We start from the raw sequence: 13,264 nt of genomic DNA on the forward strand, positions 1-13,264 counted from the left end.
AGGGCAACCTCATCAAAATCCCTTGACATACATTGCCTTAAAATATCCCAGAAACCACATCTATTGGGAGAACCAAAAGATCTATCAAAACAAGGCTCATTGAACATCGCAGCTGTTTGCCTACATTGAAATTGCAAGCACCGATAGTATCTCATTGTATTGATCGGCATCATTCGTTTAAGGAGGTAGATTGATACTTTCATTCCTATATAATCACATGGTCTTGCACTTCCAGCATCTACACCAGAAAATGCCTGCCGTACTGCCATGTTAAACACTGAAAGAAGACGCCAACAGTAAGTTGCCTCTTGCAAGCCGTAAATAGTTTAAGATACTGAGGAAAATGTATACAGGAGTGTGTGAGTGCCTACATTTAAACTCTATTAATTTGTCCGGATGTTATGTTTTGTAGAGGCTGTAAATGCCCTTGAGAAAGAATGAATACGTTAGAAACATGGACCCATGTCGGGCTTTTTTGGCATCATAAATTTTCAAAGCTTATTTGACATTAACGGCATCAATATTCAAAAGTTAAGTTTGAACTTTTATTCACATTGGGATTAATTCATTATAAGAGCATTTTTGTAAAAAAGAAAAAGAAAAATGTGTTTGCCACTATTGACCAATGATCAAAGATAAGGCTGAGTAATAAAGTTACATCACTGTACGATGATGCCTATTATGATGGTCAATTTAGTGTCTTAAATTGAATTGAGGAGGTCTTTATGGTTTATTAATTCAAATATCAAACCAAATGCATTCAAGACAACACTCACCAGGACTACAGGTTCAAGCACTCAAACATTTTCCATATTATTTCAAACAATAACAAATCCCGTGGTCTCCCTCAACCAAAATATCTTGTATTGCTAAATGAGAATGCGACACAATCAGGGGTCCCCCTCCCTCCACTGTAGAAATGTAGATCTTGGAGTCCTTAGTATAATAGTGGTACTGAAGACCATGGGAGGGGATCAGAACACTGAAGTGTATAGAGAGAAAAAAGAAGAGTGCCCAGGACAGATCCTTGAGGTACACCGACCGATAGTGGAATAGTGGTGGAAGAAGAACCAGGATAAGGTAAAAAGAAAATTCATCTTAATTTCTTGATATCTATAATGAATACACATGAGATGTATTTGCATACAATGGAAACCCTGTATATGCAATCTATGCCATGCAGATTCATTGTAGTCATCCTGAAAACCAGACTGGTTAGGTGTGCCTCCAGAAGAAGATTGGAAAACACTGGTCTAAGCAATATAGTACAACACAAAAAAGACGAAGTCAAGTAATTTCTACGGCTATGTGCACTTAGATTAAACAAGCTATTTTTAGTTAGATTTAGAACCGCATCAGCAAGCCTGACGGCGGCAGTGCGAATCACTTGCCGCCCGGACTACTCGTCACTTGCGGTGTAGAGGTGTTTGAAAAAATATATATGTTAATGATAGTCTTTAAATGTCAGCTGGTCCCTGAAAAGTATTGCAAATCATAAATCCCCGACAGCGGCCGGTGTTTCGCGATGCGAAATCGCTTCCTCAGGAGAACTGTATAAAACTTTGATGAGGGCGCTTCCATACGGACGATACCGTCTCAAGCAAAGGATTAAGCAAAACGGGACAGCAATATAGTGGCATAATAGGGAGAACCTAACCAATGTAGGAAGCATAACAAGATGAAAAACAATTAGGATAGACCTAATAGACAGGAGTATAAGTACAGTGTTCTGTCTCCACATTATATTATATATTTTTTTTCTTTGTTACTCTATCACCCTGTGACTGTCACGGATGGCTCCGGTCAGGAGTCAAGAACACCACTAACAGGGGTGTCTCTGGGTGGAGAGAGGCAGGGTTACAGAAGAGTCCAGATGCTGGCTGGTGCAGGCAGGAATGAATGAACCCTATGGGCAAGTGGGAAGGTGGAATAGGCAAATGGAGTTTCACACAGGTGCATGTAGGTAAGGGTGAACTAGTACTGGTACTGCATGGAGGTATGTGTGAATGTGAATGCAGGTACAGGTGTACAGGAAACTGGAACTGGGTGCTGGTAAGAATGAATTCAGGAAGCGTGCAGGTAAGAGTGATAATGGCTGGAGGTATAAGTGACTGAGATGAGAAAACAAGACTGACAGAGAACAGTACAGACAAACCAGGACAGCACTGACAATGAACATAAAACACATAGGCCCGAAGGCAGCAGAGCAGGGCAGAGGGCCCGGAGGCCACACACACACACTGTAAGCAGAGGGCCCGTAGGCCACACACACACCCTGTAAGCAGAGGGCCCGAAGGCAGCAGAGCAGGGCAGAGGGCCCGGAGGCCACACACACACACTGTAAGCAGAGGGCCCGTAGGCCACACACACACACTGAAGGCAGAGGGCCCGAAGGCCACACACACACACACCCTGTAGGCAGAGGGCCCGTAGGCCACACACACACACTGAAGGCAGAGGGCCCGAAGGCCACACACACACACTGAAGGCAGAGGGCCCGAAGGCCACACACACACACAGAAGGCAGAGGGCCCGTAGGCCACACACACACACAGAAGGCAGAGGGCCCGTAGGCCACACACACACAGAGGAGGCAGAGGGCCCGTAGGCCACACACACACACAGAAGGCAGAGGGCCCGTAGGCCACACACACACACAGAAGGCAGAGGGCCCGTAGGCCAAACACACACACAGAGGAGGCAGAGGGCCCGTAGGCCACACACACACACTGAAGGCAGAGGGCCCAAAGGCCACACACACACACAGAGGGCAGAGGGCCCGTAGGCCAAACACCCACACAGAATCAGGTCAGAAGGCCCGTAGGCCAAACACAGCAAGCAAGGTAATCCAGAACAGGACAGAAGGCCCGAAGGCCAAACACCGCAAGCAAGGCAATACAGAGCAGGACAGAAGGCCCGAAGGCCAAACACCGCAAGCAAGGCAACACAGAACAGGACAGATGGCCCGAAGGCCAAGCACGGGAGGCTAGAGCAGGGAGCCCTGGTGAGCTCGATGCTGAAGCGCCGATGGTACTGCTAGACAGGGTTATAAAGACAAGAGTGGTGTATAGAGTAGACAGGAAGGAAGGAGTGGGCCAGCCAGAAGGACATGCTCGTGGAGGACCTCTGGTGGTGAGGTGGCTACATAGCAGGCATAGCCGTAACAGTGACATCTTATGATATTGCTTAGTTTAGAGTCTTTGCAGGGTGTAGAGCTCTTTTTCCTGATTGGTTATTGTTTGATTGATTCTAACTCCCTATTGGATCTATTTTTCTTTTGGTCCCTCTCTCCCTCTGTTTTCTCTTGCCTCTTCTTATTAGTCCCTGTTTATTATAATAGTTCTGAAGAATGTCATAAGTTTCTGGTTAGTCCTTACAATTAAAGTTCCAAAATTGGTTATAGTTCTCAATTATAAATTTTCCTTATTCCTCTGTTCATTTGGGGGATTTTATAGCATTGGTTTATTAGAAGCTTTTTGACTATTTTCTATTTGGGTACTGAGTAATACTGAGGAATTGCAGGTGTTACACTGGGTTAAGTGGCAGTGACTTTGAAACTTTGTCTCCATCTTCTGGAAGGGAGGCAAAACCCAGGAGTCTGGACTGATCTATGGTACTATAGGAATGAAAATTAGCAGGTAAGAAAACATTTTTCTATATTGTGATGTAGTTGATGTATCCTAATTGATACTGGGGTGAGTTATTGACAATTTTAGATTGGTGAAGTAACATATTTCTAAAGGAGCAAGAATTAGAAGTAGCGTAGAAAATTTTGAGAGATTGGAATAATTCTCTTGGATTTTTGTGCAACTGGTTAACTGACTATTGGATATCTCTGAGGCTGTATCTTAGCTGTAAAAGCCTGTGAACTCTATCTCAGTAATGTTGTCTGACCTCTATTATAATGTAAATATTTTTATGCTGGTTATCCCAGAAATACAAGTGTAATTGTTTGAAATATATATTGGCTTGGACCTTATTTGGGGTGTATACTAACAGTGCACACCATAGAGATAATGATGGACAGAGTTCAAGACAGAGACCCAAGTGGATGATTTTCCCTGTTCCAGATCTACTGTACCATCTGTGCTACCCAAGCTTCAACTGAAACCTGTCTTGTGAAACTAGCATGGATCATAAAGGTGCCGAACACTCACACATTACAACAGCGCTTAGTATATCCCACTAGATTTATCACTGGCACAGACAATAAGCTCTCTGCTGTTCCTGATGTTAGTAGTTTAAAACTGGGCTACATTCATGCAAGATCAGCTAGAAAGAAAAATGTGTAAATAATTAATGTGATAAGTGAGTTTTATCTTGACATAACTTTTTATTATTGAATCATGGCATTCAAAAGATGCTGTATTATTAAATCAGTTATGTATGGCTAGTAGAGATGTGAATCGTGTGATCGATCGTCTTAACAATCAATTTTGGCTGGGGGGGAGGGAATTGGATCGTCGCGGTTTTGTTTTTTTTAAAATCGTGTAAATCGTAAATCGGGGGAGGGCGGGAAATCCGGCACACTAAAACAACCCTAAAACCCACCCCGACCCTTTAAAATAAATCCCCCACCCTCCCGAACCCCCCCAAAATGTCTTAAATTACCTGGGGTCCAGTGGGGGGGGGGGTCCCGGTGTGATCTTCCACTCTCGGGCCACGGGTGCGTTACTAGAAATGGCGCTGGCGATACCTTTGCCCTGTCATATGACAGGGCAAAGGTAGCGCCGGCGCCATTTTGGTTCCTGTCCCCCGATGTCACGAGCACAGGAGATCGCTCCTGGACCCCCGCTGGACCCCCAGGGACTTTTGGCCAGCTTGGGGGGGCCTCCTGACCCCCACAAGACTTGCCAAAAGTCCAGCGGGGGTCCGGAAGCGACCTCCTGCACTTGAATCGTTATGCTGTATTGCAAAATGGCGCCGGCCACACGGCCATACAGCCAGCGCCATTTTGCAATACGGCAATATGGCCATACGGCTGGCGCCATTTTGTATTGCAAAATGGCGCCGGCAGTATGGCCATATGGCGCCGGCCCTACCTTTGCCCTGTCATATGACAGGGCAAAAGTAGCGCCGGCGCCATTTCTATTAACGCACCCGTGGCCCGAGAGTGGAAGATCACACCGGGACCCCCCACTGGACCCCAGGTAATTTAAGACATTTTGGGCGGGTTTGGGAGAGTGGGGGATTTATTTTAAAGGGTCGGGGTGGGTTTTAGGGTTGTTTTAGTGTGCCGGTTTTCCCGCCCTCCCCCTTCCCCTCCCCCTTCCCCCGATTTACGATTTTTGACGATAAATCGGGGGAATTCCTATTGTATATCGCCTCTGATTTTTGACGATTTAAAATATATCGGACGATATTTTAAATCATCAAAAAACATTTCACATCCCTAATGGCTAGCTTTGCTTAGGAAGGTGAAGCCAGAGAGAATAAACAAGGGGGGATTGTTGGTATTATTTAAAAAGATATTAAAGCCCTCTAGATTGCCCCTTGGTTTGAATTATGGACCTGAGAGCATTTTGTTAAAGATTTTTAACTGGACAAAAGGAAGGGAACCAGCTAGTGTCTAATTTGATTCTACTCAAAAGCTAACTGTAAAAACTACATAATTATCCTGTGTTTGAAAATTCTGTTAAGAACAAACTTTATTAAACTTTATTAGAAATAAGTCCCATGTAAGACTTTATTAGAAATAAGTCCCATGTAAGAAATAAGTCCCATGTAAGAAATAAGTCCCATGTAATATAAAAGAGACAAAGACCTCAGAACTATTTTATAAAAATATGTCTGGCTCTTTTTGAGTGAGCAATTTTGCAATTCCCAAAACAATTGGTGTCATGTATATTGGTGCGACCAATTGCAACAAACTATATCAATGTTGCAAGATGCTCTATAACATAGTGTTGGCTATTATCTCAGCAATCCAGAATTTTTGAATGCTGACTACTTTCGGCAGCTTATTTTTCTTCTCGCCGTTAATTGCCACACTGACGGCATCGATATTTTTTTGCCGTTTATGACCACAATAACTTATGTCTGCTAGAAGCCCATAGATTCCATATCTTTTCTTTTCTGAGACAAGATTAATATAATGATTCTTTGCCCGACATCGTAGTAAAGCACTTATCTTAGAATTTGTTGCAGTTTTCCTTCATGTTGAACAAGTTTGTGCTGCACGCCACCGCCAACGTTAACGTTTCGCTTAACGCTTCCTCAGGGCAGATTCTGTGAAACAATACAATTAGCATAAAATCAAAAGTTTTTTTAAGATGTCAGTCCACAAGAGGATGTTAATATGGTTATTTGTGTAACAAAATACTCACCAATGTCAAAAGAAATAACACAGAGTATGCGTAAATACTGGCATCTAATTCAAATGGTTCCAGGACTAGAAAACCTTGAATTTAGAGCTGCCTTTTCAAGAGGCAGAAATCTAAAAGAAATCCTGTGTTCTTCCACCTTGAAAGACAAAGTGGCCAACTTCACGACATTAGATGGTGAAATTTTGCGAGGCCACTACAAGTGTGGCCATTGCAAAATTTGCAGTAAAACTGTAGAATTAAAAGAATATAACTGTATTAAAACTGGTTATATATATAAGCTGCGTCACTTTACAACTTGTCATACTAACTTTGTTATCTACATAATCATCTGTCCATGTCAGAAGATTTATATAGGTCAAACTACCACAAATCTGAGTTCTCGTATCAGTGAACATAAAAGTTGTTTGAACAATAAAAGAATCTCGGCACCGATTGTGGAGCACTGTCTTTCAGAAAATCATACACAAATTACGCTGGTTTGCGATTGATCATATCAGTACGGATTCGAGAGGTGGAAATCGAGAGAAATCACTATATCTAAGGGAGCAAGAGTGGATTTTCAAGTTAGGTTCTGAAGAACCAGAAGGACTTAACAGTAAGATCGAGTGGAACAGCTTTATCCGATAGTCAGTCACTCCAATTGTTTTGAAATAATTAACTTTAAATTTACAGTACATGGACGCATTAGAACAACACTTTGAAATTTTGTGGTCAGCGGATTAACTATTTTGGAGAAATTAACTTTCAATTCACAGTACATGGACGCATTAGAATGACACTTTGAAATTTTGCGGTTAGCGGTCTATCTCTTGCCAAATAAAAGTCTCACGTAAGAACATGATGTATGTCTGAGACATGTCAATCATTTGTTTAAAAAAAAGAGCTCCAAGTAGATACATGAAGCACGTCAAAGACGAGTAAATTGATTAGTCACTTTTCAAACTCAGGGAGTACTATAAAATAACTATAGCCGCGGTTGTCGGCATTATGAAGCCCGTATGCAGAAAGACTAAGAGAACTCAGTGAGTATAAGATTGTAACACAAGAATGTGGACTGACATCTTAAAAAAACTTTTGATTTTATGCTAATTGTATTGTTTCACAGAATCCACCCTGAGGAAGCGTTAAGCGAAACGTTATCGTTGGCGGTGGCGTGCAGCACAAACTTGTTCAACATGAAGGAAAACTGCAACAAGTTCTAAGATAAGTGCTTTACTACGATGTCGGGCAAGGAATCATTATATTAATCTTGTCTCAGAAAAGAAAAGATATGGAATCTATGGGCTTCTAGCAGACATAAGTTATTGTGGTCATAAACGGCAAAAAAATATCGATGCCGTCAGTGTGGCAATTAACGGCGAGAAGAAAATTAAGCCGCCGAAAGTAGTCAGCATTCAAAAATTCTGGATTGCTGAGATAATAGCCAACACACTATGTTATAGAGCATCTTGCAACATTGATATAGTTTGTTGCAATTGGTCGCAACAATATACATGACACCAATTGTTTTGGGAATTACAAAATTGCTCACTCAAAAAGTGCCAGACATGTTTTTATAAAAAAAAGAAAAAGAGAGACATATTATAGACCTATGATTGAACTTACTGGTCATAAATCTATGGTCAATAGACCTTTTTTGCCAGTTCTGAGGTCTTTATCTCTTTTATAAAAATTATTACACGGGACTTATTTCTAATAAAGTTTAATAAAGTTTGTTCTTAACAGAATTTTCAAATACAGGATAACTTATGTAGTTTTTACAGTTAGCTTTTGAGTAGAAAAGATTTTTAACTGGCCTTTTTGTTTAATTTATTCCCCACCAGAGATTAAGACCACAGAGATTACCTCTTTAGCAGAAGTCTTTTACTATGCTATTGCTTCGATTTACCAATTTGGTAGGGATCTGCATTTGTTTTGCACAAAAGTGACTTAACTACTTAAGGCCCTGAAGCTGTGCTTCTCCCTCATTCTGAATGGAACCCGGAGTAGAACCCAATATTCTGATCTCAGTTTCCTCCTGTCAGCCTCCCTCTGTAATGACTAATGAGGGCATGGGTTGAGGGTTAGATAGATAGATTATATATATGATTTGCAAACTTTCTAATTGGTTCTAGAAGAGTTAACACTTACATTAGACATGGTTTCCTCCAGTGGTTTGGGGCACAGTTTACAACCGATCTTTCTTTCTGAGGTTACTTTCACAGTGTGCCCATGCATAACTTTCTGTTATCTTCTGAACCACTACAGGATATGCCTTAGGAAATTAAGTTCTGCTTGGAAAGCAGCAGTGCTTCTGGCTTTGCAGCTGAGGAACCCCACTCATTTTGATATAATGCAAAATGTGCTGTGTGAACCAAGATAGATGGCAAGATTTTTCCTGAGCTGGTTCTTCTGTTAGCCTTCTCTGTTTTATTTAAAAAAAAAAAAGAGGTGAAAGAAGTGAGTAGCAAGGCACATGCAGCTGCAATCAGAAATTCTGAAGAATGTTAACTAGTGGTTAAGCCATGTGACTATGCAGCCTTGTCATTGGAACAGAATAGGAGAAACCTTTCAGACATATGAACCTTTGTTTGATTTAGGATTTGCATTCTGCACAGGGTCTATACAGATCTCTGTGGTTTCTATCATGTGGAGCTGCCTGCCTTGAGGTATTGTTTTTTTCTTAAGCTATAGAACCCTATAAAGCAAGGACAGAGAAATATTTCTCCTCATTATTTTTTTTTTGTGTGAAACACTGTTGACATATGGTGCAGACTGGCAAAATGGTGCAGATTTCTGCATGAAAGCTATGAACAATTCTATGTAAAGCCAGGGAATTTCCTGTGAACATCTGTAGATTGCCTGCAGAAATCAGCGACTCTTTGGTTGTCTGCATGTATGTTACGAGATCGGTTTTCCTATAGAGATCTTGGTGTTTCCTTCCCCTATTTCTGGGAGAACTGACAATCTGTGTTTGTATGTGTTAGAAAGCAAGTACAATTTCCACTGACAATAAAATCAAATCACCTCAGGTAATCAAAGACCATGAATGTTGAAAGAAAACCATTTCAAATTAGTATGCAATATTCCTCATGGGTTTTCAATGTATTATTGTCATAGAATATGAAAACGTTTTCTCTGATCTGCTCCTAATAACATTAATACTACCTAACCACACAGCTATGGGCACACACAGAGTGCACTGCATTTGATAAGGAAGATGCCTCCTGTGTGTTGAACAGCTGTACCCTTACAGTAATTGAGTGATATATGAGAACGCACAGTCTGAAGTTCTACAGCACCTGATTAATCAGTCACCCATGTCACTTCCTACCGATTCCTCTGTACTAATTGCTTCAAAATTTGGATCATCAGGTTTCTGGTCTCCCATTCTGCCTTGCTAAGGAAGAGGACATATGAATACAAAAGTCATTGGAAAACCCTCAATGCTTTTGGTAGGCTTTCTATGTATTTATTATTTAATTTATATTCTGCTTTTTAGGCATTTCAAAATGGATTGCACTCAGGTCAGGCTTACAGGACACCATGATTTCCAAATGGCCTAAAATAAGCTTCTTTCATGACGTGAAACTTAAAGATTTGAGGCGCATGCATACTAAAATGCCACTCAAGAGAATATTTTATCTGACATCAAAATATCATCATTCTTTTTTTTTTTAACCGGGACTAAATTTTTCCCATGTGCTTCTCCATTCTTCCATATTCCTGTCACATATATTAATATTCGGCACACTGACTATCAAATTCTTATTTTAAATAATAAATGGTTACATGACCTCACCCCATAGTCCTCAAGGAACTCTTTGCAACAGCAGTTTTTCACTGTTGTTTGAGATGTTCAAAGTCTCTATTAACAATTTGGACTCAGATTACATATTGCAGGCACAAGGCTAATTGGGCTGAATGATGATGAGATGGTTAAGATGAGTCTGGTGAATGACACCAGTGGAAGGCACAATTTTCACTAAGAGTTCTCAGTCACTGCTTCTGTAATGCATATATAATATTGCATAAGTTTATATTGTATGATGGTAGATAGCTGACTACAGCAGGGTAGGAATAGCATTCTTAAGGCAACAGTAGCGTAATGAATATCTGCATGGACTTTCCTACAGTTCTGCCTTATTTAAGTTGTTCTGCACCACCATAGTATACAGCTGTTTCAAAAAGGTAAGTAATAGATCATAATAAATAATAGGGATTTGCATACATTTTACCCCCACTGGGTAAAATGTGACAGATGAGTCCATTTTTCATTTTGTTATCTGGAACCAAACAGAAACATTGATCCATCTGAAAATATCTGAAAAATCTTCAGATAGTTTCAGTTCAGCATATAGTGTGTGCTGCTGTTTACAAAAATAAAAAAACAACAACATCCCCCGTGTGCTCCCCCCATCCCCCGTCCCAACTTACTCCTTCTGTGGGGGGGGATGTCGCCAAAGTAATAGGGGGTAGGAGCAATCTCCAGTTGCTTCTGCCTCACTGGCTCCCTGTTTCAAAATGGTGCCTACTGGCTCTAGTATCATTTTGTTTTATGACCAGAATATGGCCGTCTGCTTTACAACCATGAAACAAATTGGCATTAGACTCAGGGCCATCAGCACTCTTGTAGAACCAAGAGCTGGTAAGGCAGCAGTGACTGCAGATCGCTCATGCCCCACTCTCCTTCGGAGTACCTCATGAAAAGGGAACATGTGAGCCATGTGGACTGGGGACTTGCATATTCATTTATTCACTGGACTATTTTTCTCACTGAGGGATCTGTATCTTGAAATGCATTTTTACCTATAATCCCCTACTGGAGAATTATTAGTGAACACCATCATGTAGTTCCAGGTATTTTCTCCAGTCTTGGAGGGAAAACAACTTTGGAAGAGAAGAGAGATCAGACACCCCTGCTTATTGTTTGGATACAGCTTCAATGGGGATAAAAGAAGGTAATTCCCAAACATCAGCCATGGTTAACAAACCACATAGACACAGTCACAGTCCAAGTATCTGATCTCAGAAGCAGAGTCTTTTGACCTGAAATATCGCTTTGGTAAGTGGATATGAGAAAGAAGAGAAACAGAGAAATAAAATTGCAAAAAAAGACCATATGGCTCATCTAGTCTGCCCATCCATCCAATTTATAGGGATGTGCAAAAAGTGTTTCGGTTCATTCATTCATTTTGTTAGAACCCATAATTCATTTAATTAGTTTCAAAATGAAAAAAAAATGTTTATTTGTTTCATTAGTTTCATTCCTTTTCCATTAAAACATATAGGAGAATTATTACAATGTATAATATGCTCTAGAATAGTAAATTTTATATTAAATGTAATGAAACTTGGGGGAAGAAATCATCAAACAGGGGAAAGGGTCACCAGGTACTTTAGAAAATGGCAAAGTGGCATCCAAAAAGTGGCAGAAAGTAGCCTAAGGCTCAGCAAAGGGGTACGAGGATTACGGGATTGGCAGGAGTTCTCTAAAGCAATGTAAGAGAAGCAAGGAAGCAGTGAGAGGAGGAAGAACACCTCCAGGTTTAGAAAGATGATGGCTCCCAGCAATAGTGTCAGGAACAATTAATGGCAGCACGAGAGGCAAAGTGGCACCAAAAGTGGCATCAGGACCCTAAGGCAACATGAAGGGGGAAGGAAGCAGAAAATGTGGCAGAAAAAAATCCCAAGGTTCAGATAAAGGGACCAAGAATCAGAAAGAGTGGGATCAGGATAAAGAATTCAAAAGCATGGGAGAGGTGCACAGCAGCACCTCACATTGGCAAGAAGTCCTCAAAGTGTAAGAGCTGGAGTATGCCAGGAAGGTACAGTGGCAGAAATAAGTAAAGAACATAAAGGTATAAAACTGTGCATGGCAGCAAGGCTGAGTGGCACAAGGATCTGAAGGTGTAGGATGAGGGGCATAGCATTAAGGCAGAGCAGCATAGGAGATACCAGTCATTCCGTTCATGCACGCAGACAACCACAGAGAGGACAGATGACTCTTCCTGTCAAAGTATGGCTGCACTAGGACAATCTTCCAGTCCAGTAGGATATGTTTGTGTCACAGAGTAAGCCACACAAGTCATAGCTAGATAGTAGGTAGGTACCCAAATGCACAGTATAGCGGAATTGCTAGTGGACCATGAAATCAGTTATGGTTCATGAAGCAGTGTCACAAGTATGCAAAAGAATGGATAGCCGTGGCAAGAGCAAGAAATGGCAAAAAGGTGAATACCATAGATGAAGAATGGTCCTAAAATCCTGAGGAGTGTTTCAGTAAGATTCTAAAGCAATCTATAATCTATAGGTAGGGCCTCAGTGGGAATGATTTGAACATGGCATGTGTAGCTGTAAGTGACAGGCCTCAGTGATTAGGGCTAGAAAATGGCATGCATAGGTATAGGTGACAGGTCTCATTGGTAATATTTGGAATATGGCATGTCGTAGCTGTAAGTGACAGGCCTCATTGATAATGGTTGGAACATGGCATGCCGTAGCTTCTGTATAGGACAGGCCTCATTGGTAATGGTTAGAACACAGCATGATGTAGCTGTAAGTAATAGGCCACCTTAGTAATGGTTGGAACATTACATGCCAAGTCTGTAAGTGACAGGCCTCAGTGTTAATGGTTGAAAGATGGCATGACATAACTATAAATGACTGACCTCATTGGTAATGTTTAGAACATGGCATGCCTTAGCTATTAATGACAGGCCTCAGTGTTAATCATTGAAACATGGCATGCCATATCTGTAATGGATAAGCCTCAGTGTTAATATTTGGAAAATGGCATGCCATAGCTATAAATGACAAGTCTCATTGGCAAGGGTTGCAACGTGGCATGCCTTAGCTGCTGTGACAGGCCTCATTGGTAATGGTTAGAACACAGTATGCTATACCTGTAAGTGAGCAACCTTCTTGGCAATGTTTGGAACATACCATGCCATAGCTGC

This window comes from Rhinatrema bivittatum, chromosome 1, assembly GCF_901001135.1.
Source record: "Rhinatrema bivittatum chromosome 1, aRhiBiv1.1, whole genome shotgun sequence".
NCBI classification, from domain to species: domain Eukaryota; kingdom Metazoa; phylum Chordata; class Amphibia; order Gymnophiona; family Rhinatrematidae; genus Rhinatrema; species Rhinatrema bivittatum.